The 20524-nt window shown below is 51.4% G+C and overlaps 1 protein-coding gene across 5 annotated transcripts in view; it reads left to right on the top strand.

The window, feature by feature from the left end:
• DLG3 (discs large MAGUK scaffold protein 3) overlaps positions 1 to 20524 on the top strand; it is a 177215-nt gene that overhangs the window by 61214 nt on the left and 95477 nt on the right. The gene's annotated exons all lie outside the window — the stretch shown is intronic.

Below are 20524 nucleotides of genomic sequence, written 5' to 3'. Positions count from 1 at the left end.
TACCACTCCCCAGGCATCCTCCATGTGTCTAGAGTAAATGGGGGGGGGGGAAGTTGAGGTACCTGTGGATGGGGCAGGTGGCTGGAAGGACCCCTGGATTCTGCAGAATGTGGGTAAGTCATTCGAAAAGAGGCACGTGTTAGCAAGAAGGTGGTGTCCTGTAGCCCATTTCGGCCCTGCTTGGCTATTGGGGTTGGCTGGATGGGCCAGGACTCTCCAGGCCAGCATCGAGGCTGTGCGCTCTCGTCTCTCGTTCTGCTCTGGGCTAGGAACAGCCTCCTGAGGCCTTAGCTGCTAAGGCCTGTCTGACTTCTGCCCGGCACAAGTCCCGGTGGGCATTGGCCCCCACCCCAGGTTCTCACTGCTGGGGATGCCGTTGCCTGAAGTCTCGCTGATGTGAAGTGTCCCATCAGACCTTGTGTGCAAGGCACCAGGCATACTGCCCGCAGGGCAGTCTCTGAGCCTGTTGGTGCCAACTGCCAGCACTCACCAAACTAGTTTCCCACCTTCCATTGGGCTTGGGAGCCCGTTCCCCACTCGTTATTCCTAGCTGTCCATCCCCATGGATAATTATATAACCCTCTTCTGGTCTCTGGCATGCTGTGTGCTTTCTGCCCCATTTCACTGCCTTGATTTCTTCCCATCTGATTACTGGTCTCCTTAAGGAGCAATTCCGGGCTGTCTCTCTCGTCTTTTCTACATGGAGAGACCATTCTTATTTTGAACCCATCAGCCAGCTTAGAAAATGGATGGAGTCTGTTTGCAAAGCCGTAAAATGGAGGCTGGACCCAGGCTGAGAAACAATTTACCTTGCTTTAATGTAAGTCAGCATTTACCTCTGTCTCACTGCTTCTCTCACTCATTAGCTTCAAACCTGACGTTGGACTTTTTTATTGATTCTTCTAATTATCGTTTTAAGAGCTATACATGAACCGACAACAATAATCATTCGGAAACTAGCTCCCCTCCAAATCCTGTTCTTTCCCCTCTACGTCCTTCTTGGTTACTGGCTGAATCCCTGTGTGTGTCTGAAATAATCTGGTTCTGAAATGAAACTCCCAGAGGAGTGTTTACAGAAAGTGCCCCAAAACCAAATGTCCTCCTAGGAGGATGGTTTCTTTCCATCCGTCTCTTCACCTAAATCTGTATCTAGCTTTCCTGCTGGCTCCTGGTAAGCTGGCTCCATCCCTTCAGTGCTATAGCTCCATCCAATGCATGGAGCTCGAGAGGCGAGATAGGCGCAGGGATGTCAAAGCAGCCAGTGCCTGTTATTCCTTCATTTCTCCTCCCCGCCCCCAATCCTGGCAGAGACGGGTGCTGGGATGGGCCAGGGTCCTGTTAAGATGATTGCAAACGGTGACAGAGAGAGAGAAATGTCCGTTTGATCAGTGCCATCAGCCGAGCTGGGTTGGGCAGAAGGGGCCATGCTTTCAGATGCAGGGATCCTTCATGTTTTGCAATGGTAGAACAGGAGTCATTTTCTCTTTGTGATGCTACCACTGAGTGTTAGAGGTTGGTTTGGCTTGACTGTTTGCAGATTGGAGAATGCTTTATGAGGTTCTACCATTGCTAAGGGGGAAAAAAGCAAAACCATCTCCCAGCAGTGCAAGGTATAGATGGAGTGATGCTTTGCCGGTGTGCGAGGTTACATGTGCCTAGCAAGGCTCTGCATGTATCATATGGGGTGTGTGTGTGTGTGTGTGTGTGTGTGTGTGTGTGTGTGTGTGTGTGTGTGTGTGTGTGTGTGTGTGTGTGTGTGTGTGTGTGTGGTATGAACACAGACTGTATCCGAGAAGGCCGAATTGCTCCCTGGTGTGTAGCAAATTTATGCACTGAATAAAGCTGTGCAGCAAACGCCTCGGCAATGTTCCCATTCTGCTAGGAAGGTGCAAGATGTCTGAGCCGTAGGAATCAGTGTTCTTCACTGTCCAGTTGTGGACAGGCAGAGGGACAAAAGGTGGGCAAGTAGAAACAGCTGTGCATGGCCGGTCCAGCAGTAAAGGGGATTGGCTCTGTGAGGCTGAAAGGGCTTTCGTGATCAAGTGGGAGTGTGATGGGGGCTGCAAATGCTAAAGGTAATTGTTCTGGAGGGAATGTGGAACAAACATCACGGCACTGTGGCGCACTAGGGATAAAGCCAAGCCTGCTCTTACATAGGGCTGTCCCTTTAAATGGCATAAGTGTTCCTGGAACCACTTCCAAACCTGAGATGAAAAGGAATGTGCAGACAGAGCTGGAGGAGGAAGAGGGGGCTGGGGGACTGCACTGTGAGAGGAGGGACCCGCTCGCTTCGCTGTGGGCTCTGCACCTCTCTCCTCCTCCGTTGCAACCTGTTCTCTCTTCCTCACATGCAAGCAGGCACGTGTGCACAGTGTCTGCTCAGATGCTTGCAGGCATGCAGTATACTGTGACACACACAAGAGGTGTTCGCGCATACAGTATTCACTCCCATATGGTACATGTTCATTTACCGCCTATAAACACATGGACTGTATGCACCACACAAAGGCATACATTATGTGCCCACACATGCTGCCTTGCACAAAAGCACACCGTATAATCAGAAACATTAACACACACCACCTCCCATCTCTCATGGCCTGGCTTTTTCCTCTCCTCCCCCCACAAATTGCCTTGTGTTGGCAATCGAGAAGCCCCTATGCCCGATTCCGGGAAGGGCACGAGGGCTCAGATAGGCTTCTCACTCCTTTCTCTCTTCTCTTTTTCTTTTTATCCCCAACTCCCCCTCCTTTTCTAGCTCTCTTCCTTCTCTTCTCTCAGATCCCCCAGTCATCTCTTTTCCTCTTATTAATTCGGTCCTTTTTTCTCCTCCACTTTTTCATTCACCATCTCTCTTTCTCTCTCTTGTTCCTTAATTGTTCTGTTTTTCCTCTTCCCGCCCCGCTCTGCCTGCCAGCACACTGGGAATGGGAAGTAGGGCCGGGCGTGGGTGAGCAGAGGAATCAGCACTAACCCTTTCCTAGAGAAAGGAAAGAAAGGCAGAGAGCAACATTATCCTGTCAGGCAGCATCACTGAGCTGCAGTGGCTAGAGGAACTAAGTGCCAGAAGCCCCTCCCCTCCCCTTCACATTGATGCTCCAGGCTTCCCAGGGGAGAGAAGCATTTCGAAATTCCCAGTACGTCCATCTAAGGCTGCGCTGACATGTTGTGCTGAAGCCTCTGCTTTGTTTGTCCCTTGCACCGAGGTGCTAGGACATGGATGCCAATGTTTGCACTCCATAAGCCTGGCACGATCACTAGCAGAGCAGGCAGGAACCAGACCCTTTCCCACCCCACCCCGGAACCAGCCTCAGCTGAAGTGTCCCCTCTCCACCCAAAACACAACGGGGTTCTGGTCACTGTGAAGGGGAGCCCCAATGGTTAGACAGAGACAAACTGAGGCGTCCAAGTTTCAGAGAGTTGTTCTGGGACACTAAGAATTTCCGGTGACAGATGGAGAATTGCCACACGGGCAGAACTTCTGGGGTCCGGGGGGGAGCGTAGCCATACTTTAAATTAAGCTGGTCACTGACCGTCCTGGTAGCAAATGTCCTGTATTTCTTGAGGCTGCCTCAGCTTCGCTGTCCCTGCTTGATGTGAAATGCCCATTACTGAATAAAGTATGCAGCGCAGCAGAGTTCTCCCACTGTCTCCTTCCATGGGCCTCTCTGGAATGCCGTGGCACTGTAGAAGTTTAAAAAGACTGCCATCCATGTCATTTGGGGTGTGGGGGGAGACTATGCAAATGGGGGGGAAATATGGCCACGCAGGCAGAGTGGCATTAGAAGAACGTTCGATAAACAGCCAAACGTGACTGTATCTGAGTGTAGGAAGTACCCACAGGTGCAAACCAGGAGGTAGGTGATGAGGGTGGCTCCGAGTACCTGTGGGCCCATGGCCCGGCTAAAGGAGCAAGAATTGCCTGGTGGGGGAACCTAAGGACTAAACTTCCTGGAGAGGGCGACTTGGGGATCCCAGCAGCACATAGAAATGTCCCCTGTTATGCCTGTGCAGGGAAAAGCAGTAGAAGGTCGGGCAGCCATGTTCATGGGTGTGGGCTGGTTTGGTGTCTGTGGGGAGTTGCTAAGGAAAGGTTAGTTGACCGTTGAAAGTATCATTTGCTTTAATTTCTCCCTTCAGTTGGGAGAATTGACGTGGTGTTTTTGGCACAATCGCAGCAGGCGTGTCTGGAGCTAGCACTCGGTCTGCAAGGGCCGGCCTGCTGTTTTTGACAAGGATTAGGATGTTGGCGTTCTGAGACCCCAGGGGATAAGGGGTTGGAACCAGGACGACAGAGCACCAAGAATCCAGAGAACTGTACCCAACATTTGGGAAGGAGGAAACGGTTTTTAACGTCACAGGGACCACTGGGGCTCAGAAGGATAAGGAGAGGAGTGAGCCAGGCTTCACAGCGCTGTGAAAGGGAAAGAAGCCCATCTGGAGATGGTCTCAGGTGCTGTTATGAGAGGGGTTGCTTAGGTGGGTGACCTCCAAGATTTTGCTGGGAAAGGGGAGGTTGATGTGGATCCGTATCTGAAAAAGAGAAGATGTAGGGAGAATTTCTGAGATGAGTGTGTGGATATTGGTCTTCAGAATATCCGGGAAGAGACAGTGGGCTAGTGAGCAGTGAATGGCTGATTACCGGAGTGCTGTAAAGGGCAAGACTAGCAAGCAGGACATACACGGAGTGGGAATAGGCTGGAAGCCAGAGATGATGCCTCGCTGATTTCCAGAAGAGGTGGAGGAGATGGTGAACAAGAAAAGGGTGATGGGGACATGGAGATATACGAGGTGGTAAGGTTGGCAGGCTGATGTTGCTATGGCTACTTATATTCTATTCATGGAAGAAATTAGCTAAATCTTTGCACTTGAAGATGGAGGAGGAGGGAGTTCTCGGCGTTTCAGGGAGAGAGGAGGAGAGAGAAGCCGAAGCAGGAAAGGGGTAAATTTTCCTTCCAAGCTCCATTCCTGGTGTGTGGAGAAGTCAGTCTATAAAGCGTGAAATTCTGGCCTGTCCAGGCCAGGGAAAGTGAAGGAAGGTGAGAATTTACAGACCAGAAATAAGGCACGGTAGCAGCTGAGTCCCCAAGGCACAGTGAGCCTGTCAGCTGTCTCCAGCGGGACTGATACAGTCCAGAAGGAATGGGGAATCGCACGTGGCAGGCCATACTGGAACGTACCAAGCAGGCCTTTTCATGGAAGGAGCGAGCTCTGCTGCACATCAGGAGGGATTTGCTGCATATCAAGACTTGGTTTTAATTAAAGATTTCAAACCCTGTGAAAGCTATTTTTAGCTATTTAGACGTAGATAAAACAATAGCAAAATCCGCCCTTAGCCTCTCCTCTCCCCTTGCTGTTTCAGGGGCTGAATACAGTGCAAAAGAGGATGCATTGATCCTGTTCCTATGTATGTTCCCCTCCTCCCCCCATTGCTGTCACCTCCTGGTTTTCCTGTCACCTCTCTGACCATTCCCAACATGTCTTTCACTGGGTTAGCCTCACCCCTACCCTTCCTCTCCCCTCAGTTGTGGGAGTCCTGGGGCTGCTGCCTGGGGCCTTCCTCTGTCTCTCACTTGACACCCTCTCTTCTGTTCGCCTACCTTCATTTACCATCTCTTCGCTGCTGATGTGTAAATCCGCGTAGCTGCTCTCGCCGTGTCTCCTTCCATCCAACCCTACATGTGAGCTTGTCTCTTCACAGTGCTTCCTGGCCGTCTTGCCATCCGCTAGCTGAACATGGCCAGAAACTGAACTGCTCATCTTCCTTCGCCGCTTCCCCTTGGACAGATACTCCTTCCTGTCACTCATGCCCATACCCTAGTAACCTTCTTCAGCTGCTCCCTCGCCCATGTCCTACACATGTAGGCTGTGTCCAAATCCTGAAAAACATCTGAAAAGTCTGTTCCTTTCCCTCTCTGTGCCTACAGGGAAACGCTCAGTCAGTCCCTTGTCATCTTGATTATTGTAACCTCTTCCTCTCAAGCCTTCCTGGCACCCCCTCCCGTCCACACAAAACGCTGCCACCAAGATAATCTTCCCACCTGTTTGATAGGACCGGTCTCACACACCCTTCGAATCCTGCCCTGCTTCCACCCCATCTGCTTCCAGCATCTTCTGCGCTTAAGTCATATTGGGCCAGATCCTCAGCTGCTCGTAACTCAGCCAAGCTCCATGGACTTCAGGGGCACGCTGCTACTTCATGCCATCTGAGCGCCTGGCCCATCAGGGCCCATTGCCTTGGTGGTAGGATATCCCCGAGAAACGATCAGTGAGACGGCCTGAAATGCTGCATTAGACGGGGAGAGGCCGGGGGGGAGAGGTCAATTTTGTGAATTATTGGCATAAAGATGGTAGTTGAAACCATGTGAGCAGAGAGATCACCCAAGAATAAGGTGCAGAGGGAGAAAAGGGGGGTGAAATCCATGAGACCCCACAAAAAGATGAGAGGGAAGGAAGGGGACCTGCTTTCTTGTCTAATTAAGACATGGACCAACAATTCAGGAGATGGGAAGTGTGGAGAATTTAATGGCGAGGTTTCCAAGGCAGGAAAGATTTTGTAAGATGCAGGTTTCAGGAGAGATGGTGCTTTATGGAGAAGATTGTCATGCCAGAAAGATTGTTGCCCCGTGAGAGTTATCAGGTTGTGTTACCATCCCATACCAAGGCAGGGCATGCTCAGCGTCTCATCCTATGTGCTTTTTGACATGGAGCAATGGCTCCTCTAGTCTACAGTAGAACTGGTCACTGCTCTTCGTTGTCTAGTGTCCTCCATGTGCTTCATACGGGAGGTGATCTAGGAGCTATACCCTGAGTCAATTTCTGGTGAGCACAGAAATCCAGATCAGGGACTGTTCTCCCTTAGGGCCAATGGGCATTTCCCTGAGTGAAACCTGAGTAAGCGATGTCCCTTCAGAGCTGACACTGCAAGGTGCTGAGAATTGGGGGCACTCCTAATCTCACAGGAGTGAGCCCTCAATGATCCATGATAACTCCATTCAAAAGCAAGTCTCCTGCCACAGTATCATTGGCCCTTTGACATGTGACACACCATGACACATGGTGAGGCAGATGGGTATACCTCCATTGGAAATATTGTGCCAAGTCCTGCCATGGAGTTGTCGAAGGGGTAAATCAACCCACATGTGTAAGTCTTTTTCAAGAGTGTAAATCCAAGCTGGATCCCATGGTACAAAGCCTGCCGACTGAGGAAGGTGTGAGTCCCAGACACCGGTGGGTGGCTGGCTGGCACAACATGATTGACAAGCTCGGAGGGTGGCCCAACTTGGCTTGCAGAAGCTGCACACTGACACAGCACAGAGCCCTTGTAACAGGCAGGCAGCTAACCCAGGGCAGCCAAGCCAGAAAGCGAAAAGCTGGCCCTCCCAGCTGCTCCAATCACTGCAGACAGGAACCACCCAGAGGGCCGGGGCAATCATGGCTCCCACATGGCAAAGGAGAAGCATCCAAAAATGTAGTAAAATAGACCCTTAACCCTGAAAGTGGGCTTTCGATAGAGCAAGTGAATGTTTGTATAACATGTAAAATATACAGCACGTGGGATAATATATGGCCATGTGCTTAGCCACACCTCAGGGAAGGGAGTCAGTGTGTTTGAGCGGATAAGGCACTGGACTAGGAGGATAGAAACCTGGATTCTGTTCTGAGTTCTGCAGTGACCTGGGGGTGGTCTTGGGCAAGTCACATCATTTTCTTGTGCCTTAACTTCCCCACCTGTACTACAGGGATCAGACCTTCACTGTACAGGGATCTGAGAGCTATAGATGGAAAGTGCTGTGTAAAATCGAACGATTGTTATGTATAAACCTAAGGCTAAGAAAAATAGATTACCCAGGGAAAAATGTTGTGAAGTTGGAGCTATGGTTATAAATACATATCAGTAATTTAAGGGGTAAAAAACCCTTAATACAACGTTTAACAAACCCAAGCGTCTCAATCTGAAACGTAAAGTTAGAATGTCAAAAGTTTACTTGACACTATCCCGAGGTGTGTGTGAGGGTGAAAAATGCCGGGGCTGCCTGGAGTGAGGATTAGACAGGGCTATTCAGATGCTATCAGCATAAAGTTCCCCTTTTTGTTACTTCTTTGGTTTACACTTCTGTGAACAATCATTTGGATTTGAGGTTCTGTTATCAAGGACGTGGTTTGCTTTTACAGCACCCAAGAAATGCTTCTTAACGTTCAGTAACTATTCAACACACAGCACAAAGCAAAACAGAAAAGAAAATGTAATATTTGAAACTCCAAAGATCAAGCAAATCGTCCTTTAAACAACCTCCCATATTCCCTCTTTCTTTCGTATGTCTTTGTTTTTAAGGGAGAAACCCTTGTGTGAGTGTATCAGATGGCACTAAATGTTCTTGTTGTGGGAAGGAGAGTCAATTTTAGGGGGTAACTGTCAGGACAAAAAGGATCTGTGAGTACATAACACCTATACAAATTGGGTTTAGAGGCTTGAATATGGAGCAAGGCGCCTAACTTTCATGTTCAAACTTAATTCCCTTAATTGTTTTTAAGTGAAAATTTAGAGGCTTCAGAAGCTGACTGCTTTTGCCTGGGAAAGCTTCCTGTCTGCCCTATTCTGCTGGGTAAGGGTCTCTTCTAGTCCCTAAAAGCCCCCCAGAGTGAACACGGAAAAGCACGGAGCTCTGTGTCCCTGCTAGTGAATGTTAACCCTGCATATCTCAGCAGCCCAGCCAAGAATCCGTGCAACTGGGGACGTTTTAAGCCCTGTATGTTTCCCTGTTTTGCACAGATCCGGGATGTTTAAAACTAGGTCCACAATGATTTATGCAGCAGAGTGTATGCAGCCTAAGTGCAAAGGTGTCTCCGGCTTAAAGTTCAGATTCGGAGTGACTGAGCAGAGTACAGAGTTTGCTAGGTTGTAAAATCTCAGACTCCTGGCATGGAAGCTGTGCATTAGGAAAGCTGAGGCAGTTGGATGTGTCTGTTGTTATTATTTGTTTGTATTGCGGTAACACCTCGGAGCCCCATGGTGACGGGCACTGTTCAGACCCAGAACTAAAAGCAGTCTTTGCTCCAATGAGTTTCTGTATCCAGTGTCCCAGGGGAAAAGTATCAAGGGAAGGTGAACAGGAGCACAGTCTCTGGTTGAGTAACGGTATGTCTAGCGGTGAAGATGTGGCAGTGTGGACTCTGGCATGGGCTAGGCCTGTGAGTATGTATCCAGGCCGGCTGGACAGCCCAGGCTGACATCTGCATCACTTTGTCTTTGCTGCTAGTTTTAGCCGCGCTAGCTAGATTAAAGCTAGCACACGTATGCCTACGCCAGCTGCAATCAGACTACTGACTGCCGTGTAGGCATACCCTAAGTGGTGTGGGTGGCTGTGCTCCCAGTCCAGCAACAGCGCTCCGCTTGTGGTCACATACAGAGAGCTGCCGGAGTGCTGCCCAGCAGCAAGCAGAGATTTGCAAAGACAAGGCCCCTGTGTGGAACTTCATGGCCTATCTCCTCTCCCCCCGTCCATGGTTTCTCCTACAATTTCTAGCCTTGCAGTGGGTATAGGGTTTGGCTGCTGGCTCCCCTGCAGACTCACTGGGGCTGGGGTGGGTTGCGTGTGGCTTTGCGGTCAAGCTGGGGCATTTCTTTACCACTGCAGGCTTCACCCCTTTACCTTCGGGAAATGGTTTAAATGGCCTCAGCCTGGGATCACTTGTGTCAAACCCAAGAAAAAAATCAACAAATGGCGTTTTGGTTGAGCTCGGACTTCCTGCCCTTTGCGGCAGGGCTGTTTTACAGCCTTACTGCCCACTCACTGCTTGGAAAATGTCCTGACGTTCCGCTTCAGTTTTCCTTTGCCATTCCTCCTCGTTCAGCCCCGTGGGATTCCTAAACTCTCCCTCTCTCTCTTCGGAGTTTGCACACCTCCGACAAATGCAGACAGTTGTTCTGTCCTCTCTAGCTGCTCTATAAAGAGACGAGGCAGGTAATAAAAGGCAGCTCCAGAGAGCTGCAAGAAATGGCCCGGTCCCAACCAGAGTGGAGAGTGGAAAGAGCGCCGAAGCATCAGTGCCGTGCAGAGACTTACAAGAAGCCCAGCGAATGGCAAGAATGTGAGCTGGGACTGTAGGGAGCCCATCTCAACATGAAAGAGGAACTATACATCATCTCTTCATGGAAGCCTTATAAAAGCAGCTTTTCTAGGCCACCAGCCAGACGAATGCTTAGAAACGGTATATAAATCTGCATTCTCCTAAGGGTTAGACTGACAGATGTGAGCACTGGGCAGTCTGAAGGCATACGATAGGAGCTCCTTTCTACCCCACTGGAGAAATACAGATTTCTCTTTTTCTTCTGCAGTCTCCTGGGATTAGAAAGAGGAAGCAAATCTGCTCTGTCCCATTGGACATGGCAGGTGAGAACCCTGCCGGACCTTTGATGGTAAGGCACGGTGACCAGGCTTTGGAGTGCTCCAAAAAGGCGGAACCAGGACAACTTGGAATCCCTTCGACACAGAGCCCAGTGCAGGAGGGAGAGACCAGAATCTCTTCTTCTGATACACAGAGTGACATTCAGAGACATGGAGAGAACATCAGTGCAAACCGAATTCAAACACTGAGGATTACGCTATCACGGGCTTTATTATACACAGATTTCAGAGTGGTAGCCGTGTTAGTCTGTATTAGCAAAAACAACGAGGAACCACATTAGCCACACCATCAGGGGCTCGTTCACCTGCACATCTACCGATGTGATATATGCCATCATGTGCCGGCAATGCCCCTCTGCCATGTACATTGGCCAAACCGGACAGTCTCTACACAAAAGAATAAGTGGACACAAATCAGACATCAAGAATTATAACATTCAAAAACCAGTCGGAGAACACTTCAACCTCCCTGGTCACTCAATAACAGACTTAAAAGTGGCAATTCTTCAACAAAAAACCTTCAAAAACAGACTCCAATGAGAAACTGCAGAACTGGAATTAATTTGCAAACTGGACATCATGAAATTAGGGCTGAATAAAGACTGGGAGTGGATGGGTCACTACAAAAACTAAAAACTAATTTCCCCATGCTAATTTCCCCCTCCTGTTACTCACACCTTCTTGTCAACTGTTTGAAATGGGCCACCCTGATTACCACTACAAAAGTGATTCTTCCTCCTGTTGATAATAGCCCACTTTAATTGAATTGTCTCGTTAGAACTGATTCCCCACTTGGTAAGGCAACTCCCATCTTTTCATGTACTCTGTGTGTGTATATACACCTCTACCCCGATAGAACGCTGTCCTCAGGAGCCAAAAAATCTTACTGCGTTATAGGTGAAACCGCGTTCTATCGAACTTGCTTTGATCCACCGGAGCGCGCAGCCCTGTCCCCCCGGAGCACTGCTTTACCGCGTTATATCCGAATTCATGTTATATCGGGTCACGTTATATCGGGGTAGAGGTGTGTGTGTATATATATATATAAATATCTTCCTACTGTATTTTCCACTCCATGCATCTGATGAAGTGGGTTTTAGCCCACGAAAACTTATGCCCAAATACATGTGTTAGTCTCTAAGGTGTCACAAGGACTTCTCGTTGATTATACAGAGATATGTAGCACCTTCCACATTCAAACTCCAGGCCTCTGACCTGAAGGTAGCAGCATCACCCCCCTGACTAACGATAGGAGACATTTCACTTTACTTAGAAAGGGGACTAATGGATCCAGACAAGCCCTCCCCGTGGTGCCAAGTCACAGATCAGATCCAGGTAAATGTATCTCTGGTGTAAAGAGAAGCAGGACCTGGGTTAGCTCTGCCCCAAAAGTTCAAATATAGACCCAAAATAACTGCACATCTATATGCTCCAAAGGAAGGAGCTGGAGGGATTGTTGTTCTGCCTTCTGGTTTGCAAGTCGCACCTTCCTGGCTCTCACTCAGTCCCCCAGGGAGGAATGTCTTCGTCCCAGGCACGATCAGAGTGTATGCATCTTGACGTCCTAAGGAACTCGTTCATAGCGCAACAGGCAGATCGGGTGGTGGGAAAAGAATTCTCCATGAAAAGCTTCAGCAGAGGCTGGAGAGAAACAGATGAGCAACTCCGTACGTAGTAGGGTGAATCCTGCTAAAGGTAAGCCAGCTTGGTATGCTGTTGCACAGAGACAGGGGCTCACTCCTGGGAAATTAATTAATTTAAATAGTGAGAAACTTCCCCACCTACGGCAGGACACTGCTTCTGTGGAGGTGACCTGCCAACAGAACAGGGTTTCCATGAATCTGTGCTTTCTGTACACCCCATGGCACTGACACTCCAGTGCAGTTGCCTGTCCAATCCCCAGTGAATGTCTGACAATCTAGGGCCTTTCAGGCTGGTAGTTTTTGAAAAGTTTGTACAGTTGTGTAGAAGCTCGTCCTGTGGCAGTGGGCGCCAGAGGATTGCTTGTGGCACATTCCTCCCTGTGGATGGAACTGTCACTGAGCCTCTCTCTCCCCACGCTGAGATTCCAGGCATCATACTTTGAACGGGCACAAAGCTTCATCATCAGATATTTGAAAACCCATTTCCTTGTCTGTGTTCCTAGTAACCCCTACTCATGCCCCTTATTAGAACTGGCCAGCCGGCGTTATCTTTGGCTGCATTGTGGAAGGCAAACAGGTCTTTGTGCATTCAGCCCCTGCCCTCCTTGGGCCTGGCGGCCACGAACTCCTAACCAGCTGTGCTGTGGTACCTCACAACTTGTTGGAGTGAAGGGAGCAACAGCAGCGTTTGACAGACATTGTGAGACGGACGAAGAACTAAAGAAGCTTTGTCTCACGAGTGTCCAGAATCGGAATGGAGGGGTTTCTAAATGGGGACAAATGCAGATCAGCTTGCCGGTGTATGAATGAGTGACAGACTCCAAAGGAGACGCATGGTAAAAGCCAGCTAAGGAAGAAGCTGGAAAAGACGTGGGATTATCCTGTAAACTCTTCTGTGTGTACCACACCCCCACCCCACCCCGTGCTGATTGGGGCCAATAGGCACAACCACAAAGTCAATAAACGTGATCATTTCTATCCCGTAAGTTCAGGTTAATAAATGGCAGCCCGGCAGGTCTGTATGGACCAGGGTAGGTTTGGGGTTACTGTGAGGAATGGTTGAGAGCAATTGGAAGGAGGAACACAAATTTCCCAGCTCCTCCACCCAAACCTGCAGTCTCCCCTGCCGGCAGAAGTTCTTGCTCTTGTCCATCCCGGCAGCAGCTGTGCCCTAACCAGCACTCTGCGTCCCCAGGGAGATCTGTAGGGCGCCAGACCCGTCCAGAGAGTCTGTGATTGGGCAGTCGCTGGCTGCTTCCTCCATTGTTACTTGAGGGCTGGGTCCGGTGCTGCCTCCCATCAGTATTTGGTGCTCTGGACAGCACAGTGTGCAGATCTTCCCGCCCTGCACCACAGACTGCCCTGGCTGCTGGCAGTGTACTCCTGCTGGAGCTCAGGTGCCAGGGAAGTCTGGCCTTTCCTCTGCATCCCGATGCCCAAAGCTTGTTCAGGCCTTGGCTCCTTCTCACCTTGACTGCTGTAACCGCCTGCTCTGCGGCCTCCCTGCGCTCCCCACCAGACCTCGTTTTCCTCACCTTCACTCCGACCACATCAGTGAATCCCTCCACGCAGATCACCTTCCAGACCCTGCACAGCTCCACCTGTCGGTCTCCCTGCTCGTTTCCTTTGCTCTGTCCAAGCCCCTCTGCTCGCCTCTCCCTCTGCAGCCTGCGCCCATGCTGGCTTTGTACCGGCTTTCTCGCGTCAGGCGACCTCCACCTCCCTCCTTATGTCACATTTCCCATGAAGCCCTGCAGTGAGCCTCCTGCGACTCCCGCAGCTCCTCAAACTCAGACCGGCAATGGACACATGCTCTTGGCCTGATATTCAGGGGTGCTGAGCACCTCCAGCTCCCGTGGACTTGAGTGGGATTTGTGGGTGTTCAGCCATGTGTCTCCACTGCTTGGTTTGCGCCTGCCCAAGCTGGTGAGCTTTGTAGGGCCAGGGCCACTTCTTCCATTTGTACCACCCCAAGCATGATGGCAGGGCTCAGTAAACAATAATAATGTGATTGAGTGTTTTCGATGGAAGAGCTCTGACAGCCCCATTGAATGTGATCTAAGTGCGCTGCTCTCGTTCCCGCTCCTCTCTGCATGGGACCACACCGCTCACCCTCGGGCGTAAATTACTTACAACTCCACGCAGACAAGGACAAAGTCAATTCACCAGCATCTGCTTGCTGCCCAGCAAACAATAAGGACATTCCTGCCCCTCCTGCTGCTGCCAGGGGGCCCAGTGTCTGTGTGATGGGGGAATCAGTTCATCTAGAAACCCTCTCTTGGGCTCGTCAGACTTTCCGAAAAACATGGACAAGATACAAGCGTAGGGATCCCTGCAAGTGCAAAGTCACTAGTGACTAGTATCTAAACGCCTCTCCTATAATACTCGGCTTCCGGGAGTAGCTCCCAACAGGAGACAAACGGGGGTTTCCTGGTCTGAATTCCTTTTGCTGGGATGTGGCTTTGTTTTAAGCAGCCACTTACATTACTGTTCTCCTGGGTCCCATGTGGGAAATTGGCTCCTAGCAGTATTTTCCAATGTAAAAAGCGATCGCGTGGAATGACTGGGACGGATGCTCAGTGCATGGAGAACAGTGAGCAGGCGAGACGTGTAGCACAGAGAGGCAGTGAGGTGTGGGACTAGTAGAGCAAAGGGACTGTGATGGGGCATACCAGGGGACATCAGCTGGGATGTAAAAGCTTCTGGGACTTTACCATTGATAGCACTTGTCCTGCAGAAGGGTCACAAAGCACCAAGGTGGTGGTAATAGCCAGGCAGTACTTCAGGGGGCCATGCGATAAATTGCATTTACCTTTACCCACTTCCTCTGCACTCTGCCACCAATCCATCTCCTCCGAGATGGCCTCTAGCAGTTCAAACCTCTGAGCCACTATTGTTTTTTAACCACCAGCTATACAAGTGTTTTCTTTTTACTGTGAAATGTGGAATTTCCTCCCAGAATTGTACTGGTCTGGGACCATGGACATGCAATGTTCAGACCTAGCCCAGTGTCAGGTTTAAGATATGCTACCTCACAATTTATCAGGGTCAGATATGAGCACTCCGTAGTGCCAGGAAGGGGAGCTTTGCAGTGGGGACATGGCGCTTGCTTCTAAGCCTCCTAGTTCCCAAGACATTGCAGCTTAAGTGTGACACTGCTTTTTGTGTGGGTGGAGTTCGGCAGGAGCATTTGGAAGCGGTTGTGTTTGCCTGAGCTAAAGGAGAATTACCCATCATCCAAATCTATCCTTTTATAGCCTGTAGTTATGGTGGCAGGAGAGATGAGAATGCATCCGTGAATTCATCAAATTAACCATCTCCTGCTCCATTCTGTCATCAGAATCTTTCCGGGTAAGACTAGAACCCCCAGCTTGTTGATTCCCTGATCCCCCACCTACAGTGCAAGGAGAGTTAAACGCTCAGAAATTCAAACAGCTCAGACATGAAAAAATCAAAATTGGCATGCTGGATCACACTCGTGGTCCTCTCTGCCAGTGGCTGGGACCAGAGGTTTCAGAAACCCAGTAGTAGGTAGTAATGGGATAATCTGTCACGAGGGCAAGGTTTATAGCTTAATAGGTTTTAACACCAGAACGGTCTAGTAGGATCATCTAGCCTGACTTCCTGCATAACACAGGCCAGGGAAACTCATCCAATAATTCCTGCATCAAGCTCATACGTTTGAATTTTCTCCTACTCTCCACTACTTAGAGGCTTTCTGATGACCTGAAGTAGAAGGGTTTATATCCCTTCCAAAACTCTTTTTTAAATATTTACTATTCCAACTCTTGCAAATTTTTTTATTCATACAAACATGCAATATTTTTGGAATTCTGCTAAACTCTTAGCCTCGGTGCTACCTTGTGACAATGAGTTCCATATGATTGTGCACTGTGTGGAAAGTATTTCCTTGTCTTAGTTTGCCACTTTTCTAATGTCATTGAGTGTCCTCTTGTTCTTCTGTTATAGAGCCACAGAAATGTAGGGCTGGAAGGGACCTCAAGAAGTCCTCTAGTCCAACCCCCTGCGCTGAAGCAGGATTAAGTATACCTAGACCATCCCTGACAAGTTCTTGCCTACCCCTTTCTTAAAAATTCCAGCGATGGGAATTCCACAACCTGCCTAGATAACTTGTGAAAGTTTTTCCTAATTCAAACTTAAATCTCCCTTGCTGCAAATTGAGCAGATTCCTTCTTGCCCTACCCCCAGTGGACATAGAGAATAATTGATCACTGTCCTCTTTGTAACAACCCTGAACATATTTGAAGACTCTTATCATGTCCTCAGTCTTCTCTTCTCTAGAATATACATGTCGAATTCTTTCAACTTTTCCTCACAGGTCAGGGCTTCTAAACATTTTATCATTTTTGTTGCTCTTTTCTGGACTCACTCAAGTTTGTCCACATCTTTCTTAACATGTGTTGCCCAAAACTGGACAGAGTACTCCAGCTGAGGCCTCACTGGTGCTGCGTAGAGTGGAACAATTACCTCCCAGGCCTTACATACGAGACGTCTGTTAATACATCTGTAGTGAAGCGGCCTGGCTCCCGACGGCCCCTGAGACGGAGGAGCCAGAACAGCCACCCAGGTGGGCGGAGCCAACCCCAGAGGGGGAAGAGCCAGAGCCGCCACTCAAGTGGGCGGAGCTACCACCACCTGTTCCCGCCCCCCGGAAGTCAAGGGGCGGGACAGGAAGTATAAAAGCCCGGCCCCAACACTCAGTTGGAGCCGAGCGGCCAGAGAGGACAGACGTTCCGGCCCGAGCTCCTGCGAGACGGAGCCTACCCCGAGCCCGGTACCTGGACGCAGACGGGCCGAGCCTCCCCAGACCCAGGCACTCTAACACCCAGCGCCGCTCAAACCTCCCGCTTGGCAGGTACCCCGAGGTGGACTGGCCGAGCCTGCCCCGAGCACGGTACCCCGAGGCGGACCGACCGAGACTGCCCCAAGGAAGGTACCCCGAGGTGGACTGGCCGAGCCTGCCCCGAGCGCGGTACCCCGAGGCGGACCGACCGAGACTGCCCCAAGGAAGGTACCCCGAGGTGGACTGGCCGAGCCTACCCCGAGCACGGTACCCCGAGGAGCCACCCGGACCTGAGCCGGACCCGAGACCGGAGGAGCGGCCCGACCTAGACAACCCCCAGCAACCCGAGGAGCCCATGGTGTGGGACCCCGCTGCCGAGCCCAGCGAGGAGCAGGTACCCATGGAGGAGGAGGAGATGGGAAGTAGCCCGGGGATAGCAGACCCCGAGCCTATGTCAGTGTGTTGCGGGCAGGATCCCCACTGACCCCGCGGCAGACGGACTGCTGCGGATAGGGCCCCGGGCTGGAACACAGTGGAGTGGGTGGGCCTGTGTTCCCCCCTGCCACCCCCACGCCGGGTGGCAGTCTCTCCTCCTCCCTGCCTGAGGGCCTGAGCCCTGAACTGCGTGTGTGTTTGCTCAGCCCCTCCCTGAAGGCCTGAGCCTAGAACTGTTGTTGTGCTGCCCCGCCCTGACTGAGGGCCTGGGCTTAGACTACTGACTCTGTTGCTCAGCCCTACCTAAGGGCCTGAGTTTAGACTGACTGTTTGCTGCCCCGCCCTGATTGAGGGCCTGGGCAGAATTACTGACTGTGTGCTTGCTCAGCCCCTCCCTGAGGGCCTGAGCCTAGAACTGCCGTTTGCTGCCCCGCCCTGCCCTAGGGCCTGGGTTGCCGTTATTTGCCTGCTCACTCCCTGGCTAAGGGACTGGGCTGATTGACTTTGTTGTGCTCAGCTCCGGCTGCAAGGACCTGAGCTCCCCTGAACTAGTATTTGTCGCCCCGCCCTGACTAAGGGCCTGGGCTTCCTGAGCTTGTTAGCGCTCAGCTCCGGTTGCAAGGACCTGAGCCCCTTTGGACCATTGTTTGTTGCCCGCCCCGACTGAGGGCCTGGGCGTACTGACTTTGTTCGTGCTCAGCTCCTCCCGCAAGGAGCTGAGCCCCTTTGAACCCCGGGGATTGCCCCGCCCTGAGCTAGCATCCGGGCTTTATTGACGTAACAAGTCCCCAGCTCCGGCTACAGGAACCGGAGCCTGGGACTAGTTCGCTGCCCAGCCCAGACTGAGGACCGGGGCTCCTTGCAGCGGCAGGGAGCCGCTTGGTTAGCCCCCGCCTAAGGGGCGGAACCCCTAGACCTCCCCAACGCGAGGTCTGACGTGGCCGTGTAGTGAAGCGGCCTGGCGCCCGACGGGCCCTAAGAGGCCACGACCCCCCCCGCACCGGACTATTACAACATCCCATAATTTCATTTGCCTTTTCTGCACCAGAATTACATTGTTGACTCGTTTTCACTTTGATCTGCTGTAAACCCCCCCGTTACTTTCCTGCAGTACGGCTGTGTAATAGCCAGCCTGGAGGGATGGACGGCCTGGTGCTTAGAGTGCACGGCTCCCAACTCCCTACTTGGTTGTGGGGCCTCAGTCTCTAAGGCTGGTGGGGAGCTGGAGAGAGTCCTAGGCCCTCCCTCTCCCCTGGGTCCCAACCCAGGTTCCTGTGTTTGTTACCCCTCCCGGCAGGGAGTCTAAATTCACTGCCCTGGGCTACTTCCTGGATGGCCTGTTCCTGCAGGCTCCTGCCCTTGGGTCTGGAGTGGCACCTCATCATGGTCCCAGGCTCTGCCAATGGTGAGGCCAAGCCCCACAATATCACTGGGCTTCACCCACTCAGTTGCCTTTGGAGCTGGAGGTTCCTGGGTCTCCTCCAGAGTTTCCCATGGCTGGGGGCACAGGGCTTCCTCCCTGGTGGCTGCCTGGGTGGGCAGGTTAGTGATCCTTCCCCTCACTTAGAGAGGTGGCTTGCTCCTGCCCCTGCGCCAGTCAGCCCTGAACTGAGCTCAGCTCTCTCCTTTTCTCCCCCTCCAGGCCTGGCATAGCTGGCGGTATAACAGGGCTAGCTGGGCAGGGGCAGAGCAGAGTATCTCTTTAATCCCCTGCTGTGCTGGCTGGCAGTCGCTCTGCTTCGTCACAGGCTGCCTAGCCAGCTAGTCACCACTGTATATTGGTGTATTTGATTTTTCCTTCCTAAAGGTAGTACTTTGCACGTGTCTTTCTTTTATGAGAAAGGGAGACTATAGATCAGCAGTTCTCAGCCCGTGGGCCGCATGCAGCCCAGTTAGCACACAGCTGCAGCCCAGCTGTGTGCTAACAGCCACCAGGCCATGTGGTGGGGTCCAAGTTCCTGGGTGCCTGTGCAGTGGGGGTCCAGAGCTGCCACCCAGCCCTGCATGGTCTGGGGTCTACAGCTGCCACCCAGCCCCGCATGGTCTGGGGTCTGGGGCTGCCAGCCGGCCCTATGGGGTCTGGGATCAGGGTCGCCAGCCATCCCCACAGGGTCCGGGGTAGTTGCCCAGCCCCCCACAGTGAGGGTCTGGGGTCCGGGGCTGCTGCCCGGCCCCACACAGTCCAGGGTCGGGGTCACTGGCTGGCCCCACAGGGCAGGGGTCCAGGGTTGGGGCTGCCTCCTGGCCCACAATAATAAATAGGTTGAAAACCACTACTATAGATGGTATGAAAATGGGTTCCCAATCTTCCTTCTCTAGGCCATTCATTATTTTGAATACTTTTATTAATTATGGTGGAAGATAACATCTGTTCTTATTGAACCTGCTTGGCAGAAGTGGAGCGGAAGGAGGCGCATCCTTGAGAACGCTGTTTGTGGGGAGTGAGGAGGAGGAGGTTACCAAGCAGCAGCAGGTAGAGCACAGCTGGTTAGGAGCTGTGTTGGAAGAGGCAGAGGGAGGGGAATCTGGTACAGGAGCTTTGTTCTTCTGTGCTTGAGGTGAGTGTCAGGAAGGGAGGAGGCCTGGGGGGGCACAAATGTGCGGAGGAAGTTTCTAATCGTACTTCTGTAAAATGTCTCTTGTGCTGGAGGGTGAGTGATCTTGTGAGATATTCCCCTTTACTGCCTTGCAAGCCTAGTCAACCCAGCGTCTTCCTGGTGGCAGAGGGCTGAATGTGGCTCTCTTGGGAACACATCAGCGCTGCTTGTGGCTGGAACAAAGGAATCATAGAATATCAGGGTTGGAAGGGACCTCAGGAGGTATCTAGTCCAACCTCCTGCTCAAAGCAGAACCAATCCCCAACTAAATCATCCCAGCCAGGGCTTCGTCAAGCCTGGCCTTAAAAACCTCTAAGGAAGGAGCTGCCTCACCAAATCAGACCATCTAGCAAGATGCTTCAAAGGACAAAACCCTGTGGTGGACAGTTATGGCCGGCGATGGCAATTCAAGTGATGCATCATTTCAGGGGGGGGGGGAGCATGCTGTCTCCACATCAGCCCTGACTGTGGAGAGAAATAGTGAGTTAAGGAGCCAGCCTTTGATCCCTGAGTTTCAGGGCATGATTCTGTCTCTAGATCATTTTGCTCAGCCATGGGACAGATTTCAGTGTCTCAACCAATTAATGGGCATAATGGTTTTGCCCAGGTGAAGCCGTGTTCATTGTTTACTAGGTG

This window comes from Emys orbicularis, chromosome 9, assembly GCF_028017835.1.
Source record: "Emys orbicularis isolate rEmyOrb1 chromosome 9, rEmyOrb1.hap1, whole genome shotgun sequence".
NCBI classification, from domain to species: domain Eukaryota; kingdom Metazoa; phylum Chordata; order Testudines; family Emydidae; genus Emys; species Emys orbicularis.
This window is presented reverse-complemented; position numbering and strand designations above follow the sequence as displayed.